The 20053-nt window shown below is 45.6% G+C and overlaps 1 protein-coding gene across 1 annotated transcript in view; it reads left to right on the forward strand.

Moving 5' to 3' along the window:
- The window catches only part of CNOT1 (CCR4-NOT transcription complex subunit 1), a 4219019-nt gene that overhangs the window by 4034403 nt on the left and 164563 nt on the right, over positions 1-20053 (forward strand). The window lies entirely within an intron of this gene.

A 20053-nucleotide genomic window follows, 5' to 3' on the forward strand; every position in this document is an offset into this window, starting at 1 on the left:
TTACAGCGACAAGTCCAGGTATTAAGCAGGTATTTTTTTAGGGCTTTTTTGCTAGCACATTTATTGGATTCTTGGTGTCCACTGGGAAGTTTGCAAAGAGAATGAGTGATCCCAGGCATGATTCCCACCTGTTTCTCTTGAAGAAAATAGCTGCACTGCTCCTGCCTCTTCACCCCCAATACTGGTTCCATCAGGTGCCTGAGCCACTAATCAAAGTTTCGTCACCCTAGGTCATAGTCATTGCTTTATCCTTCTGTGCCAGTGGATGATGTTTACCACCTCCTTACATTGATTCCTCTCATTGCTGCCATCAGAAAGGAATTCAGTTGGTAGAACTCAAGTTGGCAAATCCCAAGGCAGAGCAGTCCTTTACAAGTGAAGCATTATACCATGTTTAAGGGGGTACCTGGTGAAGCTGAATGTTCATAGGATTTGTAGAAAGACTATTCTGTGCAAGCATCAGTGTTAAAGATGGTGGCGCTGCTTTTATGTAGAAAGCCTTTCAAATCAGCCCTGCCAGCAGGAACATAAAGGGTTACCACAGACAGCACCCCTTGTGATGTTACATAAACAGAGAGGCACTGCTACCAGCATTTCTGTCTCTCCATCTGACCTTTATCCCTTTATTTATTTTGTGTACCCTGTGCCCAGGATGTAGTGGCAGCCAAGCTGTGCAGAGAGTGTGTCAGCTGCAGTGAATAAAAGCCAGTCTGTGTCTGCCAGTAGTGGACCTCTGTGCATTAAAGAAGAATTCCCATATGCAGAAATTTTTTGTTCCAAATTCCCATGCAGTTAAACTTGGGTAGTGAATGAGTTTACATTCTGTTGCACAGGGGACTGTTATATGCCTTCCTTATGTTAAGAAAGGTTCCTCAGAAGATTACATGGACAGAGACAGTGTTGTACTGGTGGCCGTTGTTATGGTACAGAGAGGTTTTGATTTCATTGTATGGATCACTTTTATAGTACATCAAGGACTTGTGCCACAGAAGGCCCAAAGTCTAGTCTGACTTCCAGTGCTTTGCACCTTTTCTTCTACCCAGTCAGATATCTATGCGTGTTTCCAGTATAAAGAGGATGTCTATCCACATCGTAAGATTTTTTGCTACGGTATGGTTTGTCACTGTGACATTTTGGCCTGATCTCCAGAGCTGGCAGATAAGTACCCTATTAAGGAATGTTTTGGTTACTGTACTAGTTAATATAAACTGTTTAGTGTCTGGTCCTGAAGGCCAGACAACCGGTCTGTTTTTAGAATGAGTCTGTCCCAGAAAAAGTTTGTGTGGGTGTGAGTCTTTATAAAGACCTTCACGCTGTTGCTGCAGTTGTCAGTGTTGTGCATCCTATCCATGAAAAGGGAACAGACTGCATTAGTGAGTCTGCCCCACTGCGTTTGGAGTAGGAAGATCTGGCTTACACATCCCAGATGTCTTCCTTTCTTGGTTTTGATGCAGGCACTGAGGGACAGACTGTAGTCATTATCTAATGTAGAATGTGTCTCTATATGCCTTATATGAGATGAAGGATCACTTTAAGTGGAAGCCAAAGAATGTCTTTGTTCAAAAATGTTATTTTGACCTTAGTCTGGATGCATTTAAAGACAACAGCAATTCCTCTAGTTGTATAGGCAGTACTGGATCCATTTCTTGGCTGTATGTATAGAACAATGATTTGGGCCCCCACCCCCCAAGGAAGCCTTCCCCGCATTTGCAGAGTTCGGGAATCCCACAGGTACCTGTTGGAGTCAGAAAAGGAGTCTGTATTGGTTGCATTTGTTTCACATTTACTCCAGCAGAAACCACATTTACTAATGACAAGGAGAATTGTATGCTAGACTGCTTTGGAAAGATTTATACAGTAACTGTTCTGTTCTTTAGCCAAATAAATTGTCTGACTTGCTGTGGTCAACAGGTTTGGAAATTGTACTGGATGTGGTTGTACGTGAAATGAGAGCTTCCTACAATGTTTGAACTATTATACAGCTGGAAACTATGCTGTACAGCTGGAGAGGTTTGAGACTGGTGCTAGCTGCCAGTTTTTGAAGACTCAGTATGGTGCTGTCTTGCCATTGAAGCAGAGATGTGGTAAAATAAAAGAAAAATGTGTGTGGCATTGATCAGGTGGTTTATATTGAAGAGGAGCCCATCTCATTTGAACAGTAAATTGCAGAGAGAATACTTACAGTTAAGTGGAGTTGCTTGTAAGACATGGACTGGTGTGGTATTTGCCATAATTGCAGTGACCCTTCAGTGTAACATTTATTTATACTGTGCTACATGAGGCTTCTCCTAGTGTTTCCATGTACAGCCATTTCTTGATTAATTGCCTATGTCTGCCACAGTACAGCTCTTCTGGTAAATAGCAAAAAGATCAGTTAATATTTTAGTTGAGCAACATAACTCAAGTACTGGGGAAACCTGTATTACATGATGTTAGTGTATACTTCCACATGTATGCATAGCGCTAAGTAAACCACTTTAATTTAACACCCACAGGATCAGTTCAGGTCATAGTCTGCCCCTTGGCAGCACAAGATCACAACATTATATTAATATCTAGCCTTTTTTTGTATGACAGTAAAACCCCCCAGATATGTTGCATTTGGGGGGTACATTCCTACTTTAACATCTCTGGCATTAGTAGCAGTCACTGACTCCCTCACCTGACATTCTAGGTACCTCTGCTTACTGTAAAGAACAAAGTCTTGGGTCCTGCGTCGGTTGCTCTCCCTCCTTCCATGACGTCAGGTCATCAGGGGCACAAAACATGCAGCCAACGCCATTTTAATCAGTCTTTCTTGCCGCGCGGTTCCCGAAGCAGAAGCAGCTCGTAAGTGCCGGTCGGCCGACTCCTGAAATTTTCGGTTTCGAGTTTCAAAACCGAAGTCTTCAACCTAAAGCTAAGTACCCCGTTGGGGAAACTTTTTCTTGCTCCTTACTGATGTCAGTAAAAGTTAATAATTGTATTACTTGTGGGAAGCAAATACCTCATAAGAATTTTCATTTGTACTGTTTTCCTTGCCTAGGCCCTGACCACAATGTGCCTTGCTGTCGTTTTGTGCTTAATTTAACCAATGGACTCTTAAGCGTCGGTATATTTTTGCTTCTAAATATTTTGGCTCAAGATTTAACTATCCTGTGAAATGTCATTGGTTAGCAATTCGACTACAGGAATTCACAAAAAATGCTAAGAAAAAGAGACTGTCAAGGTCCAAAACCGACAAAGCTTCTCCTAAGCCAGTCGCCGGTTCGCCGGTACTCAGTGAGGTGCTTTCCGCAGCCCATTATGCCCGCTACTTTTGATTCGCAGGTCTCTGCTGAGACCCATTCGGAGTCCGATATGCCGCGAGGTTCTTCAAGTATTGAACCCACTGATGTCTCTCCCTTGGATGGGTCCAGAGCCGCTGAGCAGGAACCGGCTTCTGCGGGTGTTTTCAGGCCTAAAGATTTGTATATTAAACCGACGCCATCATCAAAAACAAGGCCAAAACCAACTTCTATGTCTGAAAAACTGATGCATGAGCCACGTGATGTCCTTCAAGAATGCAACTGCAGTCATAACATATGGGTTGTCCTGCCTCAGGCAGCCCTCGGTCGGCCGGATTCCAAAGTCTGGGTCCGACGTCGGCTGATGTCGCATTTCTCTCCAACGTCAGAGCGGCTGGAGTACATAAGCATCAGCCGACGTCATCTTCTTCAGTCTTTCTTGCCGCGCGGTGCCCGAAGCAGAAGCAGTTCGCAAGTGCCGGTCGGTCAGCTCCTGTATTCTTCGAAACCGAAGTCATCTCAAAAGCTAAGTACCCCGTTGGGGACCTTTTCTTGCCTCAGCCCATGTCAGAAATTACTGAAAAAGTAAATAATTGTTTGTCTTGTGGTAAACAAATACCTCATAAGGATTTCCACTCTTACTGCCTCCCTTGCCTTGGCCCAGACCACGACGTCTCGGCCTGTGCTGCCTGTGCTCGCTTCAATAAGCGCACTCTCAGGTGCCGGGCGGAGTTCGCTGAAGACTTTTTCGGCGAAAAATTTAACTATACAATGCCGTCGGAACATTCGACAACGCAGACTCCTAAGAAACTAAAAGACCGGGACCGACATCCTCGGCCCGCATCTTCCACCGACACCACGCCAAAACTAACCGCGAGTGCTCCGGTTCCCTCTGAGGCGGTTATTCCACCGCTCCGAACCGAAGACACCGCATTACCGATACCTCCGATACCGGAGGCCACTCCGACACCAGTTATTGACTTTCCTCCGAATACTGAAACCGAGGAAATGCCCGAGACCATTGCTGTTGATAAGGTCACTCCTGCACGTGGAGCGGCTAGGCCTCCCATGTCCATGTCTATCAAGGCCTACACACGTGCCAAGGCAGCCAGCAAGTCCAAGCATCTTACTGCTAAAACCTTACCTCAGCCTACTCCTGAAACTCAAATCATGGCTATGGCCACAGATTTAATTTCCCTGATCAGAGGTTCCCAGGCCCATCCTGAGAGAGGATCCCAGCCTCCTCCTGATGAGGCCCAGGGTTGAACCCTCTGACCCTCTTCCTACAGATGAAGATTCTGAGGACTCTGTTCACTCCGAAAGCCAGGAAGAGCCCCTCCACACCTATGTGGATTCAGATGCAGAGGACTCCATTCCCTCGGCCTCTCCTCCTGAGGATATGTCTTTTGGGGAAGTTCTGCATTCCATGAGGGAGCATTTTAAGTGGCAAGGCCAGGAATATTCAGATTCCAGAAAGCGCCTTCGAACCTTCCTTAAAAAGTCCCAACACAGACCCTTAGCTATACCTCCTGTGCTTGATGTTTTGGATGATTTATACTCTGATTCCAGTGTTACCCCTGATACTCTTCCTCCTGCTCCTGTCAAGCCTGACAGATACTATAGGGTCCCAGAAACCCATTCTCATTTCTTTAGGGCCCATGCTGTTGATTTAGAAACAATTTCCCAGGGGCCTAAAGTGGTTTCAGCTACCACCTCCAAAAACCCTCTGCCTTCCGACAGGGAAGCAAGGTCCTTAGAGAGATGGGGGAAGAAGGTTTACACCTCCACTACTTTATCTATGAGAGCTCTCAATTGTCTCTTTCACATGTTTCAATATCAGGATTTCCTGTTAGATGATTTACAGAAAAGATTGGCCTCCCCTGAACCTTTAGATAGGAAGTCTTTGCAGGAGGCTGTGCACAATTCTCAGCAAGTTAGCAATCATTTTCTACAGTGTGGATATGATGCATTGGAAGCTTCATGTAGGGCAGCTATGACAGGGGCGGTCATTCGTAGACATGCATGGTTAAAAGATCAACCTTTACCAGATCATGTTAAGGCAAAACTTCTTGATGCACCCTTGGAAAAGAACAAGCTTTTTGGTGCTAATGCTAAAGATGTGTTAAAGTCCATTGAGGAAAAAGCCAAGTCAGTTCAGACAGTCAAAGATTTCCTCCAGGTTCAGCCACCCAGATTCAGCAAGAACTGGCCTTCTAAAAACTGGTCCTTTCCTAATCCTGAAAGATTTCAAAGGGGCAAAAACAGGCGTGCCCAAGGAAGAGGCCAATACAGAGGATCCTACAGGGGACGACAATGGCAACCAGCAAACCAAAGAAGTGACACAGGGGTTTCTCCTGCCCCACAGGGACAATCTCAATGACTTTCCTCTAGTTTCGCTGACCAAGGAGCAAGCAGAATCTCCTTTGGGCGGAAAATTATCTCTGTTTTCAAAAAATTGGCACAAACTGACAAAGGACAAATGGATTTTGGACATTATAGACCACGGTTACAGGTTCCATTTTCATACCTTGCCAAGAAAACTAGGCATGCCAAACCTTCCACAAAATCAGAGGGCAGAGGCTATCAAGCAAATTTCTCTGCTTGCTCAGATCAAAGCAGTAGAAAAAGTTCCACAACAAGAACAAGGTCAGGGGTTTTACCCAAGACTGTTCCTTGTTCCAAGAAAAGAAACTCAATGGAGACCAATACTGGACTTGTCCGCTTTAAACACTTTTCTCATGGTACCAAAGTTCAAAATGCTGACTCTACAGCAACTCCTTCCCATGCTGGGCAAGGGGTCTTGGCTGATTACTCTGGACCTCAAGGAGGCATACCTGCATGTCCCTATCAGACACAGCTGCAGAAGATACCTCAGATTTCTTGCAGGGCCAGAGCATTATCAATTCTCAGCATTGCCATTTGGCTTATCTACTGCGCCCAGAGTATTCACGAAATGCCTGGCTTCAGTAATTGCTCATTGCAGGCTCCAGGGGATTCAAATCTACCCATACCTGGACGACTGCCTCATACAAGTGGACGACAAACTAACTTTGACAAACAACTTGAATTATGTCATACATTTGCTACAGGCTCTGGGATACACAGTCAACTTTCAAAAGTCAAGACTTCAGCCATCCCAGCAAATTACCTTCTTAGGAGCCAAACTAGACACAGCCTCTCAAATGGCTTACCTGACAGAAGACAAGCAAAAGACGTTAACTCATTACTTCAAAAGTTAAGCAAAGCTCACCCAGATGACTGCAAGGAGATTCCTACAGGCCCTGGGTTACATGGCATCCTGCATTCTCCTGGTTCCACTCGCAAGACTACACATGAGAAAGTTTCAATGGTACCTAAAAAGCTTATGGTCTCAACACAGCAACAACCTAGAAGCAACCATACCGCTCATTCCATGTCTTCAAAAGGAATTTCTATGGTGGGCCTCAGTAAGCCAGTCAAACACAGGTATGTCATTCAAAAAACCTAAGATAACACAGACCATGACCACAGACGCCTCAGACCTTGGATGGGGGGCGCACATGGAGGGCAGATGTATTCAAGGACAATGGTCTCCAAAGGAAACACATCTGCATATCAACCAAAAAAAATGCTGGCAGTAATGCATGCCATCGAGGCCTTCGGACAACAACTACAACCAGGCCGTCTACTAATACGGACAGACAACACCACTGTGATGTGGTACATAAAGAAGCAGGGGGGCACTCATTCTTACCCCCTTTGCAGACTGACAATGAATCTTTGGGAAAAATTACTGAGCCTAAACATACAGTTGCAATCCCAGTTTGTTCCAGGCAAAGACAATGCTCTGGCGGACAGTCTAAGCAGGAATTTCCTAGACCCCCACGAATGGAGGTTGCATCCAGAAATCTTTATACGACTCACCTCGACATGGGGCAGGCCGGACGTAGACCTATTTGCCTCCCACCTCAATCATCACTTACAAAAGTTCTGTTCAAGGACATATCATCCACAAGCATGGAAAACAGATGCTCTGTCATTCAACTGGAGCTCCCTAAAAATCTATGCATTTCCACCTCTGCCTCTGATGACCACAGTGTTACTAAAGATCAAAACAGAGCAGCCCAAGGGGATCCTAATAGCTCCAGACTGGCCAAGACAACACTGGTACCCACTTCTACGGAGCATATGTCACAACAAAACGTGGGCCCTCCCCCACTGGCCCCAACTTTTGACTCAACACAACTTCAGGACAGTTCATCCCAACATCCAGACGCTACAGCTAACAGCTTGGGAGATCCCATGAATAACCTCAACCTACCTCTTTCCAAGGAAGTTCAGCGGATACTGACAGAAGCCCGCAGACCATCCACCAGAAAGGTTTACTCAGCCAAATGGAAGAGATTCAGCATTTGGAATACCACCAAGGGCCATGATGCATCACTTTTGAGCATCTCACTCATTCTGGAATATTTGGCAGATATGCTACATAATGGACTCTCATACTCTTCTATAAAAATACATGCTTCAGCTATCTCAGCTAGATACAACACTGATCCACCTGTGTTTTCACATCCTTTGTTAAGGCAATTTCTTAGAGGAATCAAGAATATAAAGCCCCCAAGAAAGGCACCAGTACCAGCTTGGGACCTCAATTTTGTCCTAGAAAAATTGACTCTACCTCCCTTTGAACCAGCAGCTTCTGTGGATTTACAATTTCTTTCCTGGAAGACAGCTTTCCTGTTGGCCATTACCTCAGCAAGAAGGGTTTCGGAATTACAGGCCCTAATGGCTATACCACCGTTCATAACTTTTCACAGAGACAGGGTCTCCTTACGAACCAACCCTACCTTTCTCCCAAAAGTGGTATTTAGGGTTTCTTTAAATCAAGCAATTCACCTGCCTACTTTCTTTCCCAATCCTGAGAACAAAGGGGAAAGACTGTTGCATACCTTGGACATTCACAGACAACTTCGCTACTACCTGGACAGAACCAAGACCAGTAGGAAGTCTGATCAGCTTTTTGTAGCTTACGCCCCTGGAGTACAAGGAAAAGCAATTTCCAAACAGACAGTTTCAAAATGGATTGGACATTGCATCAGATTCTGTTATTCCTTCCATGGAAAGTGTGCGCCAGCCAATGTCAGACCACACTCCACCAGAGCTACAGCCACCTCTACAGCATTCTTAAGAGGGGTGCCTACAAAAGACATTCTAGAAGCTGCTGCATGGAGCTCCGTGCATACATTTTCCAAACACTACAACCTTCCTCTATATTCCAGATCCAGAGCAGGCTTTGCTTCGGCAGTCCTGCAGGGATTGATAGCTACACCATCCTTTCCTTAGAGCATTCCACCTCCCCCAGCTAAGCTATGGTATTCAACCCATATGTTATGACTGCAGTTGCATTCTTGAAGGACATAGTACAGTTTTGTACCTACCATAAATGTAGATGTCCGATAGATATGCAACTGCAGTCGGGTTTTCCCTCCCTCCTTCCCCTCTATGCCTTGGGTCCACTCCTATCCCTGTTGTCCTTAGCTGGGGATATCTGTTATGGTGTATCTGTTTATTGCTTATTTATTTGTCTGGAAACCTGTTTTATCTTCCAATTTGATTACAGCCTTCCTTGGAGGGCACCTGGCATCTGGGGCAAGAAACACTGAAGAAGATGACATCGGCTGATGCTTATGTACTCCAGCCGCTCTGACATCGGAGAGAAATGCGACATCAGCCGACGTCGGACCCAGACTTTTGAATCCGGCCGACCGAGGGCTGCCTGAGGCAGGACAACCCCCATATGTTATGACTGCAGTTGCATATCTATCGGACATCTACATTTATGGTAGGTACAAAACTGTACTTTCAGGGCCCTATGCCTAAAAAACAAATAATCAAAATGGCTGAGGATTTAATTACCTTTATCAGGGGTTCCCAACCCCCTCCTGCTAAAAGGCCTAGGCAATGCACTTATGAATCTTCAGATCAGGTTTCCATTTCTTCCGATTCCTCTTCTGATCAGGAACTTCTATTCTCCTTATGAGGACTCTGATGCAGAAGAATCCATCCCTTCTGCTTCTCCTCCTGAGGATTTTTCTTTTGGAGAAACTTTGCATACCTTAAGGGAACATTTTCATTGGGAGAGTCAAGATTTTTCAAAATCCAAAAAGGGGGCTTAGGGGATTTCCTTCTTCCTCAGCATAGACCTTTGGCTATATCTCCTGTTTTAGACATTGTTGTTGATGTTTTCTCAGAATCCATAATGGCTCCTGATTCCCTGCCTCCGGCTCCTAGTAAGCCAGGCAGATATTACAGGGTTCCTGACTCCCTTAAGTTTCTTTTCAAAAACCCTACTGCTGACCCTGAAACAATTTCTCAGGGTCCCAAGGGTGTTAAGGCTTCTACTGCTAAAAATCCTACCCCTTCTGATAGAGACTCCAGGGTGGTGGATAGATGGGGTAAGAAGGTTTATACGTCTGCAACCCTGGCAATCAGGGCTTTAAACTGTTAATTGCATATGCTTAAATATCAACAGCATGTCATGGGCTTACTTAAACAGAAAATTATGTTGTTTTCTGACTGTGTGGAAAATAAGAGTGGCAGGTTTTATTGCATTCAGCTGGACAAGTTGGAAAGCTTACTTTGCAATGTGGTTTTGATTCCTTGGAGGCCTCTTGCAGGGCCACCATAACTGCATCTGTGATGAGGCATGCTTGGCTCAAGGAGCAAAATCTGCCTGATCATTTTAAAGCTAAATTGTTGGATGCACCTTTACAACAGGACAATCTTTTTGGTAATAAAGCAGAAGACGTTTTGAAAAAGATGGAAGACTAAGCTAAATCTATGCAAACTGTAAAAGATTTCTTACATGTGCAGCCACCCAGGTTCAGTAGGCACTGGCCTGCTAAGAATTGGTCCTTTCTAGTATCCAACAGAGCCGCTCAGGTCAAACCCAGACACTCCAAAGGCTCCAGGTTTCAGTCACAAGGAACTTACAGAGCAAAACAATGGGGTGCCTCCACCTCCAAATCTGGAAGTAGCAAAGCACCCCCCTACGGTAAACAGTCTCAATGACTTTCCTCTGCCATTTCCAAGCACTTATCTTTTGGCAGCCCCTTTGGGGGGGAAACTAGCACTTCCTGCTCAAAATTGGCATCTAATTACCCAGGACAAGTGGGTATCCCAGGGATACAGATTTCATTTCCACACGTTGCCAATTCCAAACGGATGGCCAGATCTGCCTCCAAATCAGTGGGCAGAGGCCCAGAAACAAATGATGTCCCCCATGGATATGGGGGCTATTCAACCAGTACCAGAAAAGGAAAAAGGACAGAAAAAGACAAATCATGGCGTCCAATTCTGGACTTACCCATTCTAAATACCTTCCAGGACATTCCAAAATTCAAGATGCTGACTCTACAACAGTTACTGCCTATGCTAGGCAAGGATGCCTAGTTGGTAACTCTAGAGTTAAAAGAGGCTTACCTGCATATCCCAGTCAGGGAATCTTGCAGAAGATACCTCCACTTCAAAGTAGGGTATGTGCAATACCAGTTCTCTGCACTGCTCTCTGGCTTATCTACTGCGCCCAGGGTCTTCACAAAGTGCCTGGGACCAGTGATTGCATTTTGCAGACAAAGAAACATTCAAATGTATCCTTATCTGGTTGATTGTCTAATTCAGGCAGAAAACAAGGATACTCTTCTACAACATCTGGCGTTTATAAAAAGGCTTCTAACATGCCTAGGGTACACCATAAACAAAAAGAAATCACAACAGGTACCCTCTCAAATAATTACATTCCTGGTTGCAAGCTTGAATACAACTGCCCAGATGGCTTACCTCACGCCAGACAAACAAATTCAGTTGATGACATACTTCAAACAATTGGCCACAAAAACCCAGCTATCTGCAAGACAAATTCTGCAGGCTTTGGGGTTCATGGCTTCCTTCATTCTACTAATTCCATGTGCAAGACAGCTTATGAGGAAACTTCAACGGTACCTAAAAAGCTTATGGAGTCAACATTGTCACAGCCTGGAAACAGTGATTCCTCTCATTCCTTGCCTGCAACAGGAGTTCCTATGGTGGGCAGACGCCTGTCACCAAAACAAGGGACTGTCATTCATTCTACCCCTTGCCACCCAAACCCTGACTGCAGATGCATCAGACTATGCTTGAGGGGCTCATCTGGCAGGGAGATGCATTCAGGGCAAATGGAGCCCAAATTAAATTCACCTACATATCAACCAGAAAGAAATGTTAGCTGTACAGAATGCTGTGACAGCCTTCAAGGACTTTCTTCTTCCAGGACAACTACTGATAAAGACGGACAACACCACAGCTATGTGGTACATAAACAAGCAGTGGGGTACCCACTCCTACCCCCTAACCATGGCCTTGTGGAACACAGCCTTGACATACCAAATACATCTACAAGCTCAATTCCTGCCAGGAAAGCAAAATACTGTGGCAGACGAACTAAGCAGAAACCTTATGGACCCACACGAATGGAAACTGGATCCACAAATCTTCAGCATGTTGACACGAAAATGGGGGAGCCCAGACATAGATCTTTTTGCCTCTCTCCAAAACTATCAGTTGGACAAATTATGCACAAGAATTCATCACAAAAAAGCTTGGAAAGTGGATGCTCTGTCCTTCAGCTGGAAAAACCTATCGGTCTATGCCTTTCCCCCTCTGCCTCTGCTCTCCAAGGTTTTACTAAAAGTCAGACAGGAAAAAACAAAAATGATTCGGATTGCTCCAGACTGGCCTCGCCAACACTGTTATCTGCTTCTATGCAACATGTCACACCTTCCTCCGTGGTACCTGCCTCAGACATCTCATCTACTGTCTCAGCAGAACTATCAAATTCTGCACACTCAGCTCCAAACTCTGAATCTTGCAGCATGGCTAATCAACTAATTTCACCAGTCACATCTCTCAGTAAACCTGTGATGGATGTTATTTTGTAGGCTAGAAGGCCTAGTACTAGAAAATCTTATGCTGATAAATGGAAAAGATTCTGTGCCTGGAACCAAGCACAAGGAATAAACACATCAATTCCCAATATTCCTCAGATTCTGCAATATTTAACTGAGATGCTTCACAAGGGCCTATCTTTTTCTTCTGTAAAAATCCATGCCTCTGCCATCTCGGCTCATTACAACACAGAGCCTCCTCTCTTTTCTCATCCCCTGCTAAAGCAGTACCTCAGAGGGGCCAAAAATTTGAGAACTCCCAGGAGAGCACCAGCTCCTGCATGGGACCTCAATTTTGTGCTGGAAAAACTCACCCTACCTCCTTTTGAACCAACTGCTACTGCAGACATAAAATTTCTTTCTTGGAAGACAGCCTTTCTTTTAACAGTCACTTCAGCTAGAAGGATTTCAGAACTACAGGCACTCATGGCAGTGGAGCCTTTCATTATCTTTTATCTGGACAGGGTGGCCCTCAGGACAATCCATCCTTTATGCCTAAGGTGGTATCCAATGTGGCTCATAATCATACCATTCATCTGCCAACTTTTTTCCCAAATCTGCAGAACAAGGGGGAGCGGATTCTGCATTCATTGGATGTACACAGACAACTAAGAGTCTACTTAAACAGGACAAAATCTCCAAGAATGTCTGAGCAACTACTGGTGGCATTTGCTGCAGGGGCAGAGGGAAAGGCTCTTTCAAAGCAGACTATTTCAAAATGGATAAGCCATTGTATTTGTTTCTGCTACATGCACTATGATAAACCTGTCCCCAAGGGGATCAGATCCCATTCCACCAGGATTGCATCTACTTCTGCAGCTTTTCTCAGAGGGGTTCCTGCCAGCAACATTCTAGAAGCTGCTACTTTGAGCTCTGTTCATACCTTCACAAAGCATTATCATTTGCCTCTCTCCTCCAAATCCAGGGCAGGCTTTGCCACTGCAGTTCTGCAGGGCCTTATAGCCGCTCCTAATGCTGTTTAGTTCCATCCTCCCATCCATAGCTTTGGGATTCTACCCAAATGTAATGACTGCAACAGTGAAACACGAAGAACATTAGTACAGATGTTCATCGTGTTACACTGCTGCAGTCATTACACTTGGGTTATCCTGCCATCAGGCAGTTCCCCAGTCGGCCTGAGTTCCAAAGTCTTGTTCCGGTGTCGGTTGCTGTCGCCTCCTCCCTGACGTCAGTGCGACAGGGGTATTTAAGATGCAGCCGACAAAATTTTCTCCAGTCTTTCTTGCTGCGCGGTGCCCGAAGCAGAAGCAGTTCGCAAGTGCCGGTCGGCCAACTCCTGAGATTTTCATTCCGAATCCAGAACCGAAGTCTTCTACAAAGCTAAGTACCCCGTTGGGGAAACTTTTTCTTGCCTCAGACCAATGTCAGTAAAAGTTAATAACTATATTTCTTGTGAGAAGCAAATACCTCATAAGGATTTCCACTCCTATTGTATTCCATGCCTAGGCCCAAACCACGACGTCACTGGTTGTCGGTTTTGTGCTAGGTTTAACAAGCGCACTATTAAACATCGGCTTTGATTTTGCCCGACATTATTTTGGCAGAAAATTCAATTACACCATGCTGTCGGAACTTCCGACGACCGGATTACATAAAAAGCGCAAAGACAAGGACAGGCATTTATGGCCCAAAACTGACGACGAGGCCTCTTCTAGGCCGGTCGCTGGTTCTCTGGATGTCCTTCATGGATGCATCTGCAGTCATAACAGCTGGGTTGTCCTGTCGTCAGGCAGCCCGTCAGTCGGCCGGATTCCAAAGTCCGGGTCCGGCTTCGGCTGATGTCGCTCTTCATCCGACGTCATCTCTGTTGGACTTCGGGTATAAAGGCATCAGCCAACGCCATCTTCCTCAGTCTTTCTTGCCATGCTCAAGCAGAAGCTGTTGCAAGTGCGGTCGGTCGGATCCAGAGATTTTTCTACCGAATACTACGAAGACTTCTAAAGCTAAGTACCCGTTGGGGACTCTTTCTTGCCTCAGCCGATGTCAGAAAAAGTTAATAATTGTTTAACCTGTGGGAAACAAATACCTCATAAAGATTTCCATTCTTACTGTCTGCCTTGTTTAGGCCCAGCCCACGTAGCAGCCTGTTCGCCTGTGCTTCCTTCAACGCCGGGTCGGAGTTTGCAGAACAGTTTTTCGGTTCTGACTTTGCTTACATTATGTCGCCGGAACCTCCGACTACACTTTCTGCCAAAAACGCAAAGAAAAGACCGACAGGTCCGCGGTTTCGGCTGAAACCACGCTTAAGCAAACCATGAGTGTCTCGGTTTCGGCGAAACCGAAAACTGATCTAGGTACAGCGAATCTATCTCTACTCTTGAGGCCCCTGCTACAATTCTTGAATCGGCCTCTGAAACGTTACCCACTGACTTATCAGACACCATTCCCTGGATGTCTCTACTGGTGCTGCTAGGCCTCCAGCAGCCATGTCCATTAAGGCCTTCGCCAGGGCTAAAGCAGCCAAGTCTACCAAATCAGTGCCTGTTAAACCACCCTCAACCAGGCCCTCTTCTAGTTCTCAAATGCTCACCTTGGCAGAAGATTTGATTTCTTTAATTAGAGGATCTCAACCTCACCCAGACAGGGCCTCTCAGCCCCAGATAAGAGACCTAGGGCAGAGCCCCTGCGCCAGTGTCCTCTGATGATTCTGCAGATGAATCAGACATTACTGACCAGCCAGAGGCCCCTTTCTCTAATTTTGAGGATTCTGATGCTGAAGAATCCATTCCAGCTGCCTCCCTCCAGAAGAATTCTCCTTTGGGGAAACCTTGCATGCCATGAGAGCAGTTCCAATGGCAGCAACAAGAATTCTCAGATTCGAAAAAGACTTAGAACCTTTCTGCACCTTCCACAGCACAGGCCCTTAGCTATACCTCCTGTTCTTTCTGTGGTAGATGACGCTTTTAATGATGTCTGCTCTGCTCCAGACTCATTACCCCAGCCCCTGCCAAACCAGATAGATTTTACAGGGTGCCTGACACTCATCACCACCTTTACAAGGCCCCTTGCAGACCCAGAAACAATATCCCAGGGTCCCAAGGCAGTTGCGACCATAGCTAAAACCCTACTCCTTCTGAAAGGGAAGCAAGGGCATTAGACAGATGGGGTAAAAAGTATACACTTCAGCTACTCTCTCAGCTAGAGCTTTAAACTGCCAGTTTCACATGATACAATACCAAGAGTTTATGCTTGATCAGCTAACTAAAAAATTAACCACTGATGAAGCTCCTGACAAGAAATATGTATTAGAAATGGTAAATAACATACAACAGGTTAGTAACCATTCCTTAAAATGTGGCTATGATGCACTGGAGGCTTCATTTAGATCAGCCATGACTGGCACAGTGATAAGAAGGCATGCATGGCTAAAGGAGCAAGCTCTACCAGATCATGTTAAAGCAAAATTGTTAGATGCTCCTATGGATAAGACAAGTTTGTTTGGTGCACCTGCCCAGCAGGTTATGAAGAAAATGGAAGAAAAGGCAAAATCAGTTCAAACTGTTAAAGATTTCCTGCAGGTTCAACCTCCAAGGTTTAGCAGGAACTGGCCTGCCAAGAATTGGTCCTTTCCTGACTCCACAAGATTTCAAAGGGCAGGAATAGGCGTTCCAGAGGCAGAAACCAAACCAGAGGAAGTGCCTACAGAGGACGACAGTGGCAAGGTAACAACAGAGGCACAGACACAGCCACTGCCACTACTTCAACACAGCCACAGTGACTTACTCCTAAAACCGCCTACCAGGGAGCAAATAGCAGCCCCACTAGGCGGAAGGTTAACTTTATTTGCAAAGAACTGGCACCACATAACAAAAGACAAGTGGATTCTGCAAATTATACATCAAGGTTACCGATTCCACTTCCACACTATACCAGTCAAAAGAGGAATGCCAAATCTACCTCCAAATCAAAAAACAGAAGCTTTACAACAGATAATGGAGTTAGCAAACATGAGAGCTGTGGAAAAAGTGCCTGCAGCAGAGCAAGGAAAGGGGTTCTACTCCAGACTGTTCCTAGTTCCAAGAAAGGAAAAAGTTGGAGACCAATTCTCGACCTGTCCACCTTGAATACATACATCATTGTCCCAAAATTCAAAATGCTGACCCTACAGCAACTTCTTCCCATGCTGGGCAAGGAGTGTTGGCTGGTAACTCTAGATCTCAAGGAGGCATACCTGCACGTCCCTATTCGACCAATCTGCAGAAGATACCTCAGATTTCTTGCAGGATCAGAGCACTATCAATTCTCAGCATTGCCTTTTGGCTTATCTACTGCCCAGAGTATTCACAAAATGCCTGGCATCAGTAATCGCATTGCAGACTGCAGGAATTCATATTTACCCATACCTGGACGACTGCCTGCTACAAGGGGACAACAAAAGCAAGTTGACAACAGATTTGCAAAGGGTCATTTACTTGCTACAAGCACTGGGATACACAGTCAATCTACAAAAGTCAAGACTGATACCATCCCAAACAAGGACATTCTTGGGCGGAATTGGACACAGTGAGACAAATGGCATTCCTAACTACAGAAAACAAAAGAACTCCCTCTTTACTTCTTGTCCCTAACAAAGCTGAACAAATTAACAGCAAGAAAAGTTCTGCAGGCCTTGGGCTTCATGGCATCATGCATAATTTTGGTCCCATTTGCCAGACTACATATGAGAAAACTACAGTGGTACCTACGGAATTTATGGTCCCAACACAGACACAGCCTCGAAACAGAAATCCCACTAATTCCATGCTTAAAACAGGAGTTCCTATGGTGGGCCCAGGCATGCCGGTCCAACCCAGGCCTTCCTTTTCTCAGATGTCAAGCAAGCCAGAGCATTACAACAGATGCTTCAGACCTAGGATGGGGCCCACATGCTGGACAAATGCGTGCAAGGATTGTGGACTCAGGATCAACTTCACCTGCACATCAACCTAAAAGAAATGCTGGCTGTAAAACTGGCTATCCAAAAGTTCAGACCATTTCTCAAAGAGGGCCAGCTGTTGATAAGGACAGACAACACCACAGTCATGTGGTACATCAACAAACAGGGAGGCACTCATTCATACCCCCTATGCAGAATGACTCTGGAACTGTGGACCCTGGCACTCAGCTACAACATCCAGCTGCAAGCAATATTTGTTCCAGGAAAAGAAAATACTCTAGCGGACATCTTAAGCAGGACCACATCAGATGCTCACGAATGGCACCTGCACCCGGACATCTTCAGGACCATTACAAAGAAGTGGGGAATGCCTCAGATAGATCTATTTGCATCTCCTCACAATCACCAACTCAAAAAATTCTGCACAAGGACATTTCACCCACTAGCATGGAAAGTGGATTCTCTCCTTCAGCTGGAAGGGCCTAACAGTTTATGCATTCCCACCTCTCCCTTGATACACAAAGTACTCCTAAAAATCAAGGAAGAACATCCAAGGATAATCCTGATAGCTCCAAACTGGCCAAGACAACACTGGTATCCACTACTAAGGAGCTTGTCTCGAACAATATGTGGCCAATACCCTGATGCCTTTGATGCTAACTCAGAACAACTACAGCACCATACATCCAAACCTGAAAACCTTACAACTGACTGCATGGAACATCACATAGCAGCAGCTAATCAAGAACTTTCCCAAAGAGTTAAAGACATTATTCTTGAAGCACGCAGACCTTCAACAAGAAGGAACTACGCTGGAAAATGGAAAAGGTTTGTCAGCTGGAGTTCTGAAAGAGGAAAAGATGTGTCAAACATAGATATGCCTAACATCCTGGAGTATCTGGCGAACTTCTCCATTCAGGCCTGTCCTACTCCTCCATCAAGATACATGCATCAGCTATTTCAGCAGAATACAGCTTTGATCCACCTGTTTTTCACACCCTCTGCTCAGACAATTTCTCAGAGGAATCAAGAATGTAAAACCTCCAAGAAAACCACCATTACCAGCTTGGGACTTAAACTACTAGAAAAGTTGACACTATCACCCTTTGAGCCAGCAGCAACAGCAGACTTACAACACCTGTCATGGAAAACTGCTTTCCTACTGGCAATTACCTCAGCAAGGAGGGTTTCAGAACTACAGGCCTTAATGGCAGTGCAACCCTTCCTAATCTTCCACCAAGATAGAGTATCCATGAGGACTAATCCAACATTTATGCCTAAGGTGGTATCCAGAGTGTCTTTAAACCAGGCAATCCACCTACCTACCTTCTTTCCCAACCCACAAAACAGAGGGAAAGAATACTGCATACCTTGGATGTACATAGACAGCTACGCTACTACTTGGACAGAACCAAAAGCAGCAGAAAGACTGACCAACTTTTGTGGCCTATGCAACAGGAAGAGAGGGAAAAGCTATTTCCAAACAGACAATCTCCAAATGGATAGGAAATTGCATACGATTCTGTTACTCCTTCCATGGAAAACCAATTCCACAGAACATAAGACCTCATTCTACAAGGGCAACAGCCACTACCACAGCCTTCAGTGGCTACCAAAGACATTATTGAGGCGGCTACTTGGACCTCCGTGCATACATTTGCCAAGCATTATAATTTGCCTCTATATTCCAGATCCCGAGCAGGGTTTGCCACTGCTGTACTGCAAGGGATCCTAAACACACCATAATCTACCTTATCCTCCTCCCCCTAGTTGGCTATGGTATTCTACCCAGCTGTTATGACTGCAGATGCATCCATGAAGGACATAGTACAGTTTTGTACCTACCATAAATGTAGATGTCCGAACTGGATAGCATCTGCAGTCAGATTACCCTCCTTCCCCTCTGAGGTACTCCTAGGGTGTTTACCCTCCTAATAGCTAGCTGATGGGGAGTCTTTATGGTGTATTTGTTTGTATATATGTACATACATGCTTATTTTTGTGGTTACCTCTATCCTTTTGGAAACATTGGCATCTATCCAAAATATTTTAGCCTTCAGGAGGGCTTCTGGCATCTGGGGCAAGAAACACTGAGGAAGATGGCGTCGGCTGATGCCTTTATACCCGAAGTCCAACAGAGATGACGTCGGATGAAGAGCGACATCAGCCGAAGCCGGACCCGGACTTTGGAATCCGGCCGACTGACGGGCTGCCTGACGACAGGACAACCCAGCTGTTATGACTGCAGATGCTATCCAGTTCGGACATCTACATTTATGGTAGGTACAAAACTGTACTTTTTCAGCGAGGCGCCTACGCAGCCCCTGACGACCGCTTCCACAGAACCACAAACCACCTCCGACTCCCACGTGGAGCTGGCTGGGCTTTCGGACGCTCTAGGATGTCCTTCAAGGATGCATCTGCAGTCCTAACAAATGGGTTGTCCTGCCTCAGGCAGCCCCTCGGTCGGCCAGATTCCAAAGTCTGGGTCTGGCCTCGGCTGATGTCGCACTTCACCCGACGTCTTAGCTGCAGTTCTGCGGGTATAAAGGCATCAGCCGACGCCATTTTCCTCAGTCTTTCTTACCACGTGGAGCCTGAAGCAGAAGCTGTTCGCAAGTGCCGGTCGGTCAGAAACAGAGAAATTGCTACTACCGAAGACTTCTAAAAAGCTAAGTACCCCGTTGGGGACTCTTTCTTGCCTCAGCCGATGTCAGAAAAAGTGAATAACTGTTTAACTTGTGGGAAACAAATACCTCATAAAGATTTCCACTCTTACTGCCTACCTTGTTTAGGCCCAGACCACGACGTAGCAGCTTGTCTAGCCTGTGCTTCTTTCAACCGACGGACACTTAGACGTCGGTCGGAATTTGCTGAGGAGTTTTTCGGCTCCGCTTTTGCTTACAACATGCCGTTGGAAACTCCGA

Source organism: Protopterus annectens, chromosome 8.part0, assembly GCF_019279795.1.
Source record: "Protopterus annectens isolate FY-2018-M chromosome 8.part0, PAN1.0, whole genome shotgun sequence".
Taxonomy (NCBI): Eukaryota; Metazoa; Chordata; order Ceratodontiformes; family Protopteridae; genus Protopterus; species Protopterus annectens.